The sequence below is a fragment of the Bombus vancouverensis genome, chromosome 11 (genome assembly GCF_051014615.1).
Source record: "Bombus vancouverensis nearcticus chromosome 11, iyBomVanc1_principal, whole genome shotgun sequence".
Lineage (NCBI taxonomy): Eukaryota > Metazoa > Arthropoda > Insecta > Hymenoptera > Apidae > Bombus > Bombus vancouverensis.
The window spans coordinates 2,345,687-2,358,730 of record NC_134921.1 but is presented as its reverse complement, the minus strand read 5'-3'; the positions used below and the strand labels follow the sequence as shown (position 1 = coordinate 2,358,730).

The following is a 13,044-nucleotide window of genomic DNA, read 5'->3' as shown; positions in this document are numbered from 1 at the left end:
TATTTTATAACTTAATAATAGGAATTGGACTAATCGTGAATATATGTATGTACAAGATTGTACGTATTTGTGAAGAATGTATTCGTAAAAAGACTCGTACAAAATTACGCGAAAATAAACAACTGTTCTTATCATCGTTCGAATAAATAGAAAACATAATTTGCTACGAATAATGAATAATTATTACGCGGATTGAATTCAAATAAAATGACTTTATCTGTATCACCAATTTAAATAATGCCCAACTCTGACTGTAATGTCAAATTGTATATTATGTGCATATAAGGTGGTAGGACGTGTAGGGTACCAAAGAAATACTCCACGGATTGATTTAACAATGAGTTTATTAATGTGGCGAGAAAGACTTGACAGTTTTACTAGCGCGTGTTCGCTGTCGACTCGATTTCACTAATCACTCGCAACGCTCTCTCTGTGACTCTGCGTAACTGTGTGTCGAGCTTTTCCTCGTTTCTCTTTATATAGAGTGCCGAGATTCCCGAAAAAGACAATTTTATTCCAGGGTAGGAAAGCTGTCCTTTTTTTATGTCGAAGGCCCTTGCGTTTTTTGTAAGTCCCAGGGTTTATTCTTTTACGACGTTCTGGCCTCGGACGTCATTCGCAGGCCTTGTAGCATGCGCTTAACCGTTTTAGCGCCACGCAGCGCATCGCGCTGTTCACGTACTGTGCTAAACTGTATCGTGATATTTTGTCACGATCGTCAATTCGCAACGCGCTCCGAGAGTTTCCTCTGGTAATTACTTTTTTTTCAAATAATCGTAAACCACCTGTATAAACGAAAAAAAAATAAACAAAGCGCTATAGCGCTGTATGGCACAACCCGACACGAATTCTTAAAAACCTCTGACACTAAAACGGTTAATCTCTTAGGTACGGTTGAATTATGTGCGGGGCGGTTTCTTTGTACGGCAGAGTTTGGCGCGAATTACGTGTAAACGATGCAGCACTGCAATGTGTGACAGATAATGCTGTTCTCTACACAAGTACATTGAAATAAAGTTTTTGATAATCAAATTATAATTTTTCTTAAAGATATGACGCATATACTTTAACTTTAATAATTTACGTTAATAATTAATACAATTGAGTGTGATATATGTAAACTCTATAAGGTTCAAATGCGGATAAACAAGGGGACTTTCTCTGTTTTACGGACAGCACGACTTCTTTTGTTTCACGGACAGAGCGGCTTTTTTTGTTTTACGGAGAGCCATTTTGAGAGACACGCATTTCCCAAACGTACGGACAGAGATCAACATCGGAGATAGACAAGATCACAGAAGAAAGAGTAATTATTTAAAACATTGAAGATTGACGGAGAAAGATCGGTAGCTCAGGACGTTGAAAATCGATTCTCGATTTTCAGGTAGACATTGCACAGAACTTGCTATTTATTGTTTACTGTTATTAATTTATTGTTGTTTATTTAATTATTACTGTTGTTAATTGTTGTTTACTCCTGTATTTCATTTAAGTATTTTCACAATAAACTCGATTTTCAGAATCGACCCCTGAATTATCCTAGAATTGAACCTTATAAATCGATTTTCGCTACGCCATGCCGCTGAAAGTTAACTTACGTATCGTCATGAACGAGAACGCGAAAGGGGAGCAGATAGAGAGTATGGAATCTATAAGAAGACCGGAAGGCGAAGTATGCTACATTTTCCCCCGGAATATCAAGCAAAAAGCTATCATCAGCAATTATTCAGTTCAGTAACAGCGAAGGAGGCCGCAAACAGTCTAACAAAGGTAGGCCAGTATAGAAATGTTAAACTCACAATGGATGACGAGACAGCAGCGCTATATATCGATACAGACTTAAACTTCGTATTCCGAGACATTTTCCTAGAAAAAGTAGAAATTACCCCCACAACGAAAATAAAGACGGAAACCGAGAAGTCCAGTCTGGGCATGGAAAGACTTCTAGAAACTCTCCAAAAACTAGATAAGCGTGAAATAGAAGAAATAAACTTTAGTATAAAACAATTTGATGGAACTCAAGAAGCCCGAGACTGGATATCAGAGGATGAAGAAGAATGCAGAAAATATAAAATAAAAAGTGATGAGGAGAAAGTCAAAGGTTTAGAAAAATATTTAGAGAAAACAGCAGCAAAATGGTACCAAACAAATCTGCTGAAAGCTGAAGGACACAACTGGGAAGACTGGAAAGACGCATTTCTCAAAACCTTTAACATGTCGGGTTAACATTAGAATTTAAGGCGCGTAACGATTCTTCGTTTGAATTAGCCATCGTTTTACAAAACGTATATACAAGATTTTACAAAATATTATGAATATTGAGTTTAATGAATAATAAGATTAACAAACAATAAGTTTAACTAATGATTAGATTAACGAATAATAAGTTTAACGAATAATGAGATTAACGAATAATAGGTTTTACGAATAATAAATTTAACGAATAATGAATTTAATTAACGCTATTAACAATGTTCTTGGGTTCAAACGAATCCACGGTCAACGGGATAACTCAATAATTTTAGGCACAAAAATACAATTGCTGAGACGCTCGGTAAACTCCTCGATGTATCACTTTCCAAGGCGATCACACGAATGAATATCTGATGAAAATCTTTCTCGCTGTACGACTGCATTTGTTTGTTATATGCTCGCTGGAGGCATCGAGGAGGTTCCAATCGCCGTTGCTAGGCAGTTTCTGCCAAGAGTTTGTTGTATACTCTTTGGAAGCATCGAGAAAGTTCCAAACGCCGTTGCTAGGCAGTTTCTGTCTGGAGTTTTATTCCTAATACAACGTGTGTCCCATTATATCGATATCTCCAAAGTACAATTCTATGTGATTTCTAGGGAGAACTATACAACCGATCCACACCTTCGTCGGGCAAAACGTTTATCTCGTGACCGTGGCTACGTTCGGCGACCAGTTGTCACCTCGAACCCAATTTCGCTATCACAAATCTTGAACAATTACAATCAGATCGTCGAATGACAACAATTGCTTAATTACAGCTATGATAAAATCTAGGCTAAAGCATTAGAAGACTTTCCCAAAATTGCAAAGGGAAGGCTCCGGTTTTCCTTTCGTCTCCGACAAACAATAAAGGTTGGTCTACAATACGATACGCTTACAACTTTACCTTTCATATAACATACGCTTACAACAATACCTTTCATTCGTTCATTGAATACGCCTTAGAGAAAGAACGACTAATATTGGAAGTAAAGAGGAAAATGGATGAAGACACGAGGATACATTTGATTGTCATTGGATTACCTATCGACATCCAAGATAAAATCGAGAGAGAAAGTGTACAATTAACAAATGACCTAATGGGAATTATGGGACAATACGAAGACCAGAGAAAAAGGAAAGAAACACAAGGAAGAAAGGTAAACCTGGACAAAAAAGGCAAACCCACCATCCAAGAAAGAACCGTGCACGATCTGTGAAGCACTGAACTTCCCGGGCCGATTCCACCCAGTGGAATTATGTAGAAACAGAAATGCTCAAAAGAAACCCAAACAGGTAAATCCACTGGAACTATTTACATCAGAAAATGAGAAAGCAATAACACTAGATGAGAATGAAAAAAAGCTAAAATGCCCGGAGAAGTACGAACCACTGATAAAACTGCGAGTTAAGATCAATGATCAAAAAGAGATTGAAGGTATCTACGACACTGGAGCTAATGCAAGCTTTATTAATCAAAAGATTATTGATCAAATAAAAGCGGACATAACAGAAGACAAGAGTATGTTCAAAACTATCAGTGGAAAGGACTTCACGAGCAGCCGGGCGAGATTAAAAATGAGAATAAATAAAATAGAAAAAGAGATAGACATTTATATAGTACGCAATGATAACTTCACATATGACCTTATCCTAGGGCTAGACGTCATACGGAAGTTCAAAGTAAAACAAGATGAGAATCTGAGAGTTACTCAAAAACCAAGTGACAAAGAAGAAGAGATAATATTTAATAAGAGAGAAGAAAGAAAGAATAATCAGAAGAGAAGAGAGATAAACATTACCGAAGACACGAAGACAGACAAATTTATAGACAACCTTGGACACTTAGATAACTCACAAAAGAAAGAAGTATTTCAACTTATAGAGAAATACAAAGAAGTATTTGCCAAACACAAATTTGATGTGGGAATGAGAAAATTACAAGAGGCCTCCATAAAGCTAACCGAAAACAGGTACATATAAAAAAAACCATACAGGTGTTCCATCCCAGATCAAAAAGAAATAGAGTTCCAAATCACAAAATTACTGGAACACGATCTCATAGAGGAATCAAGTTCACCATTTGCAGCACCAGTGACACTGGCTTTTAAAATAGAATCGAATCGGAGAGGTAGACTGTGTATCGATTTCCGGGAGATAAACAAAATTGTAGTTCCGGAACCACAACCATTCCCAAGAATAGAAGACATCACAGTCAAAGCGGGAAATTGCCATTTCTTCTCAACGTTTGACATAAATTCAACGTTCTGGTCAATTCCAATAAAAAAAAGAGGACCGAGAGAAGACAGCCTTCATAACACAAAACGGACACTGGCAATGGAAATGTTTACCGTTCGGACTGAAAATCTCTTCCGCTATTTTTCAACGAGTGCTTGCAAATATTCTTAGAAGAAATGGACTAACAGGATTCTGCATAAACTATATAGACGATGTTCTAGTCTTCTCCGAAACATTCGATCAACATACCAGACACATAGAACAGTTGATGAATGTTATGGAAAAGGAAGGTTTCCGATTAAAACTGGCAAAATGTAAGCTAGCAGAAAAGTCAGTAAAATATCTGGCTCACATCATCGAAAAAGACGGTGTGAGACCAGAATGAGATAACCTCAAAGCGATACGAGAATTTGAACGCCCAAGAAACAAGAAAAACGTGAGACAACTATTGGGAAAAATTAATTTTTATTACAAATGTATAGAAGACGCGTGCAAACTCTTGGAACCACTCCACAATTTATTAAGGAAAAATGTAGAATTTATTTGGAACGAAGAATGTGAAAAATCACTTCAAAAGATTAAAGAATACCTCTGTTCAAGTCCAATTCTTTCAATATACGATCAAAACAAAGAAGTATTTATTTATACGGATGCAAGTGGAAACGGTTTAGGAGCTATCTTAAAGCAACCTTGAGACAACGGGATGTTACATCCGGTTGCGTACTTTTCGAGAAAATTAAGACCAACAGAGGCAAAGAAGAAAGCAATCCACCTCGAATGTCTGGCTATTAAAGAGGCGATTCAGTACTGGCAACATTGGTTAATCGGTAGATATTTCACTGTTCTTTCAGACCATAAACCGTTAGAATCAATTAAAATCAAAACAAGAACCGATGAAACTTTAGGAGACCTAATGCACTACCTATCGCAGTATGATTTCAAGATCATCTACTCGCCGGGAAAATACGACGTAGAAGCAGATGCACTATCCAGGAATCCCGTCTTAGAAAGTTTTGAAAATGAAGAAGACGTTCTGAGAGTGGTGAATATTATTACAAAGAAGGACATAATTCAAGATTAGTAAGAAAACGAAAAAAATATTAAAAATACAAAAAACCTCACAAAAAAATCAGAGATGTTTTTCAAAAATATTAAAGGGCGTCAACGTATATTCGTCTCGCGAAAATTTGGCGAATCCATCACAAAACCGGTTCATGAATTCTTCGGTCACGTTGGAAGGAACTATATACTAAAGAAAATCCGACCTTTCTACTACTTCAAAAATATGGATCGGACAGTCGACAAATTCTGCAAACAATGCGAAATCTGCATCAAGATCGATTGGATTTATGTCGAAACTAGGACCAGCTAAGAAACCGTTTGAAATAATGTCATTCGATACGGTCGGAGGTTTTTCTAATAACAACTCACCGAAGAAATTTATGCATATTCTTATTGACCATTTTTCAAGGGCCGTTTTTGTGTCCACATCAAAAACACAACGCTCAGACGATATCACAAAACTTATAGATTCGACGGGAGAAACCGATTCTATAAGAATGATCGTCGCAGACAGATATCCAGTACTAACATCCAAAGAAATCCAAGAATACGCAAGAAAAAAGAACATCAAACTAATTTTCACTTCGACAGACTGTCCATCCTCGAACGGATTTGTTACGCCACGAAGCTTACCACAGGCTGTATTTTCTAACCGTCGCTCGCGGTCCTACAGTATCGCATGCAGATCGTCTTATCTGCCCGCCGGATCATATACAATGTATCGACGAGAGCATGGTTGTCGCCAAGCAGCGAGCTCTAGAAACGTCGATTTTTGACCGTTACGTTTTTCACACAAGAAAAGGCATACGTGATATTAGGCGCGAGCGGTGGCGTGACCCGAGCATAGTGAGAGTCGTCTTCCAAATGAGACAAAGGAATAATCGAAAGACGATCAGTTCCTTCTAACGAGTCAAACGTGACACATCGACAAATCTGACGAGCAAACGAATTGTCTAACGAATTTATCTAGAGATATCGTAAATATTCATCATATTATCATAAAATATACAATTCTATGTTAACCTGTTATCTTAACCGAAACAGAGGAACGACTATTTCGCGGCGTCGATTAACATAATCGTAGCGAGAATTTACGCCTCTCGCTGACGCGTTTTCCTCGCGACCGCGTCTCTCCGCGAACGGTCGTAACACTCTCCGAAGTCGTGAAAAGCCTTACAGACTTAACAAAAAAGGACACACCATTCCATTGGACTGACAAACACCAGACTAGCTTTCATACTTTAAAAGACAAACTCTGTAATTTCCCAATATTAGTTTATCCAGACTTTAACAAAACCTTTACCTTAACCAGCGACGCAAGTAACGAAGGACTAGGAGCAATACTGTCACAGGACGGTCATCCTTGTTGTTACATTTCAAGAACTCTAAATCCACCCGAACGAAACTATACCGCGACAGAAAAAGAACTTTTAGCCATCGTATGGGCTGTGAAAAGACTTAGACAATACTTGTTAGGACGACGCTTCATTATTCGAACCACCAAGCTCTTAAGTGGCTACACAATTGCAAAAACCCTTCTAGCAAACTGATTCGTTGGAGACATAAACTCGAAGAATATGACTATGAAATCGAATATACAAAGGGTAAAGATAACACAGCTGCAGACGCTTTATCTAGAGTTCACGCGGTTACTCGCGACGAAGTAGTTAACCTCAACCTAGTAATTGATCACACTAATTGATTCAACACATGGAAAGACAACAACGAGAATTCGAAACTCTTAGAAATTAAACCGAACGAAATTTGAAGAAGCCTTTAAAATCAAACACATCAAAACAACTTCATTTCTCCCACAGAGTAACGGATCCCTCGAAAGAACGCATGCCTCAGTTAAAGATTTAATTCGTACTGCATTGCACGACAATGATAAAGAATGGGACGAAGTACTTAATTTCATTTGTTTAGGGTACAACACCGCGAAACATCAAGGAACAGGGTTCTCTCCCTTTGAATTGACCTTTGGGCGAAAAACTAACTTACCTTCCGGAATATCCAAATTCCCCACACTTACCTATGATGATATGTACTCACTTTGGCAAAAACAGTTGAATAAATATTGGAAAACAGCTCACAAAACACTTATTCAGAATAGGCAACGATACAAGCGAGATCAAGTGAGAAAGATTGTTAAAATCCAGACCGTGTTTAGGAAAGGAGACTTAATCAATAACGACCATAAAAGAGATAAGTTGGACATTGAATGGTTGGACATTGACAATGTTAAGAAAAAGATACATGGTAACCGATTGAAAACGTACTTTTTTCAGGATAATGCCGACCCTAGCAGTAGTAATACCCTTAGTTAGTTGCCTTAAACTCAGAATTAAGAGAATGCAGCGTATTTCATGAGAAGATAAGAGAAGCACACTTGTATAGCGAGAACGTTAATATTATTAGTGGTTTAGAACTTAGCAGTTTACGTAATGAGCTGAATTCGCTTAAGATTTAACTTTATAATATTCAAACGCATTGTAACAATTGTATGCTTAAAATCGAGATAGAATTGCTAATCGCGCACCCGTAGAAACCTTTCGACTAAACGATTATACTGAAATTCCCACAACAAGCTGGGAACCCTCGAAAGTAGTTACGTTTAGCATCACACCGCAACGCCCGAAGTTACATAGATCCATTCTACACGATCTTACAGGACTAAGATCGTGTCTAACCACGAGGGTGTGTCACGAGCGGCACACTTCAAAACCGACGGGCTGATGACGGAGATGAAGATGTGGCGGCACTCGCCAACAATGTATATCGCCGAAGCGAAGTGCCTAATGAGCCATCAATATTCCAACGGTCCTTCCACCAAATGTTCGAGATAATTTACTTATAATTCTCAATGAGAGTTGATTGTAAATAGTCTACCAAATAAAAAAAAAATATGTTTCAGAAGAAGGCGGGCGTGGCAACGATCGCGGACGCCTAACAAAGGCGTGGATAGTGGAGATATTGAGGGGCAACGAAGGGAAAATAATCGAATCCGATCGAAAGTCGAGTTGTAAGAAGTTCGAGTTCCAGTCTTGGAAAGTTACGGCTGGAGTTTGGAAATAAACTGTCATTAGTGTAAACAAGGTGTTAGCAAATAAATTCTTTCTTTTTTTATTTTTTCATCTTCAATTTCTTTTTTTCATTTTACGTGACACAAGCATAATCGAGAAGCGAGAAAGTCAGTGGTAATCGAGGATTGTACGAAACAAATTGAAGGCAAAGATTGTTGATCGTTAAATAAATATATTGTTGGACACCGCCGAGTATTTCTTTGGCACTTTACCCCAAACACCACCTCAACTTCTTACGACATAGGTTAGAAATAATTGAAAAACTAAAAGCCTTTTGCCTAGAAGTTGAAAATCAGTTCAATAGTAAAATCAAAGAAATTCATAGCGATGAAGGGAAAGAATTAAAAAATAAGCAAGTTGAAAGTTTTCTAAGAAGCAAGGGGATTAAACATACAATCAGCGTCAAATACACTCCTGAAAAAATGGCGTCGCAGAGGGAAAATAGAACGATAGAGGCGGACCGGTCGATGCTGTATTCAAAAACAAATCTACCGTTGTTCTTATGGGTGGAAGCCATGAACACCGCAGTTCAGGTCATTAACAAGACGGGACCGACGAGACAGGACAACAAAACGCCTGTGGCGGCACGGGCCACGGAACTTTTCAACGGCTCCGTATGCAAAGCGCGACGCCGCCAAAGCGCAACACCGACGTGCCCAATGTACCATCGATATCTTCACACTCTTTCCGCCGAATTCTCGGAAGAGCATACACGTGCCAGCACTGGCGGCACATCTAATGAATGCACGTTAGTGGGGGATATCGATGGGCTACGAAGGGAAGAATCTGCGCGATCCGAAACAAAAAGGGCAGGCAGTCTGTCTTACGCCATTAAATGTGTAATTCCTCGTTACTATTTGTATAGCAACGCGTCGAATGATCTCTCGGTGTTTATCGTTATTGGTTAGTTGTTACCAGCTGTCTGTTAAGTGTAATTGTTAATTGTTAATTGTTAACTCTGATTGTTGATTAGTTCTAAATAAACTATTGTTCGTTAAAAACACCAAGAGTAGTTCCTTACGCACCTATCACCATACCACCTCACGCCGTATGAATTATGGTACGGGAAACCGTCAGTTTTAGAAAAGTTTAAAGTTCTCTGTCCTGAGTGCTTCGCACACATACCTGCGGAAAAGAGAAGGAAACTTGATAAAAAGGCGAGAAAAGGATACTTAGACTATCTAGATGACGGACAAGCCGTGCCGGACGTACGTGCTGAACGTGAGAGATGTAAATATTGAGCCGCGACGTAATGTTTAAGTCCGAACAAATATCGATGGAAAGTGTTAATTTCAGTTTCCCAAAAGATATCGAACGCGAAGATATACATGCGCAGAGCGATGAAGTACAAACGTATGAAAGTGCAGAGAGCGAGCAGAAAATCATAGAACAACCTCATGTAGTTGGCGAGAATTGAGACAATTGAGGGATAGAGGAATAGATCAAAACAATCACAAATTAAAAAGATTCTATAGTTCAAACGGTGAGCGAATAAGTCAGTAGAGTCAGCCACTATAGTGGCGCGTCGTAATAGAAGATGACATCCGCGAAAGCCACTATAGTGGCGCATCGTACCTAAGATTAAACCCTGGGACTTCCTTTATGGCCATGGGCCGCGCTACATTTTTTTCTCTTTTTTTTTACAAAGGTTGTTGCGTACATACGGTCGTGCGACTTCGCTCGCTACGTCGCAAAATATATCCACGTCGTGGTCGGGGAAACGTACCCTTTTTCGCTGCAACGCGCTCGTGTCAGAGTTGACAATTTCGTGTAACTCGGTATCGTTCTCTTGCGCGGCTGCTAAAGTTCGGTGGTCGACCGATTTCCCTATCGTTTCGATACGAGGTAAAGCGTCAGCTACATTGTTGTCTGGTCCTTTGATATACCGGATGTCGCTCGTAAACTGGCCGATATAATCGAGGTGTCGGAATTGGCGCGGCGAGCACTTATCGAGGTTTTGGTTAAACGTGTATATGAGAGGTTTGTGCTCTGTGAAAATCACAAAATTTCTCCCTTCCATGGCATGTCTAAACCGTTTAACCGCTGTGTACATCGCGAGTAATTCGCGATCATACACGCTGTACTTTCGCTGTGCGGGGGTGACAGATCTCGTAAAGAACCCCAGCGGCTGCAATCTGTCGTTCACACGCTGCTGTAAGACCGCTCCTACCGCGTAATCGGACGCGTCTACCGCGTGGCTGACCGGCGCGCCTGGTATCGGATCGACTCGCGGAAGGCATTTTCGACCTCTTCCGACCACGTCATGGGCACATTTCCCTTCTTTACACCTTTCAACATATCGTTAAGCGGTTGGAAAATATTCACAGCCCCCGGTATGAAACGACGGTAGGGGTTAATCATACCGAGGCACCTTCGCAGGTGCTTGACGGTCGCGGGCTTCCGAACTTTTATTATCGCATCCACGCGTTCGTCTAGCGGTTTTATTCCATCGACATCTACCGTGTACCCCAAAAATGTGATCTCACGCGCGCCTAATTCACATTTCGCGGGGTTTATTACCACGCTGTAATCGTTTAGGCGGTTAAATAGCGTTCACAAGTGTTCGCCGTGTTGTTTCTCGTCTTCCGAGGCTACCAGAAAATCGTCGATGTACGCGAAAACGATATCTAAGCCGTCCGTAATTTCGTCGACGAATCTCTAACACGTTTGTGCCGCGTTGCGAAGTCCAAACATTGCATTTACCTCTTCGAATAGCCCGAACGGAGCCGCGATCGCTGTATTTTCGACGTCCTCGGACGCGATCGAAAATTGATGGTACGCGTGAACGAGGTCAATTTTCGAGAAGATTCGCTTACCATGCAGTTGTTGCGCGAAGTTTTCGATATGCGACGGTAAATACCTGCCGGGCATGGTGCGGGCGTTCAGCACTCGGTAGCCGTCGCACGGTCGCAGTCTTTCGTCTTTTTCGGGGACGACGTGCAGGGATGGACGTCGAGGACGATGCCCACGGGCTCTTCGATGACAATCACTCCTTGCTCCAACATCACCTCGAATTCCGCCTTCACCTGTTTGAGGCGGTTGGGGACGAGGCGTCTTGCTGTAGACGGGTGGTCCTGACGTTTTACGCCGTGCCGGGTTCTTCCTTCCTTCCTTCTCCGGGTGGACGGGTTAGGTCCGGGAATTCCGCGAGGAACTGGTGGTACGTCGATTCGCCGATGATCGTTTTTATCGGTCGGCCTTTGTCGGGTATCCCATTGACGGTAGGTTAGCGGTCGGATCGACGAAGCGTTTGTTTCACGAGTTCACCAGCACCCGTAGTAACTAGGCGTGTTAACGTGCGCCATTACGGAAAGCCATTTAAAGTCACGTCGAAGAAACAGGTTCAGGGACGTCGCGATGCGTGTTCCGTTGGCCGCGAACGTATTCATTTCTGTTCGCGGATCCGTGTAATCTACTGCGCGGGTACACGCATAGGTCGCCTGCAGTGTCCACGAAGAAGGAAATCCTCGAACTCCTGTCGGTCACGAATATATGCGGTGAGATACGGAGCCGTCGTCGCACTGGAATATGATCGGCGGCGTCTCGAGCATAACCTTGGACGGCGCCGGCTGTCGAGGCTCAGCGCATTAATTTGCGTCTCCAATTGATATATCTCGTCTTGTATCGCGTCCGGGACGCGTCTTGCCTCGAGCTGTATCTCGTGGATCCGATCTGTTATTTCAGTCAAGACGTTTGCATCTATTCCGCTTGCGACGGACAGGACCCATTGCGTATTTACCGGAAGACGGTCTTTCCAGAGCGTCAGAACGTAGTCGTCCGAGATTGATGGGATGGCCAGCTTCTTTAAGTCCCTGTAGAACTGGGACGGGTCCTATCTCCAATTTTTTCGCCCTCGTGCAACCTCCGCATTCCCGAACTCTCCAAATCGGTCAATTTTTTGATAACTTCGCTCTTCAGCCATTCGTATTTTCCCATCACTAGTGTGCTCGATTTGATTTAAATATTGATCTCAGAGGTACTCGATGAGGACGATAAATTTGGATTGATTACTGGTGATGTGGGTCACCTTGAAATATGTTTCTAACACGATAAACCACACCTTTATATTTTTGGGCTACACTTACGGTATACGGAATAGTTGGCTGACGATGTCTACGTTGTCCGCGGCGTTCGTCGCGCGCTCTTCCTCGTTAGCACTTGCCATTTCGAACACTCGCGATTTGTAGAAACGAAGTCTTCGTGGCATTAAATGTTCATCACTTTCACTTTAAATCACGTCAGGGTCACCAATTTGAGATAGTAGCACGTGTTGAGTGTCAAGAAAATACTCCGCGGATTGATTTAACAATAAGCTTATTAATGTGGCGAGAAAAACTTTACAAGTCTTAGCGCGTGTTACCTAGGCCGTACTTGTACTGTTCTTGTCGCGCTCACCGACGACTCGACTTCACTGATCACTCTGATCACTGA

The 13,044-nt window shown here is 41.2% G+C and overlaps 1 pseudogene; it reads left to right on the top strand.

The window, feature by feature from the left end:
- Window positions 1–1,576: 1,576 nt before the first annotated feature.
- LOC117160788 (uncharacterized) lies at window positions 1,577–4,853 on the top strand (annotated as a pseudogene).
- Window positions 4,854–13,044: the final 8,191 nt, after the last annotated feature.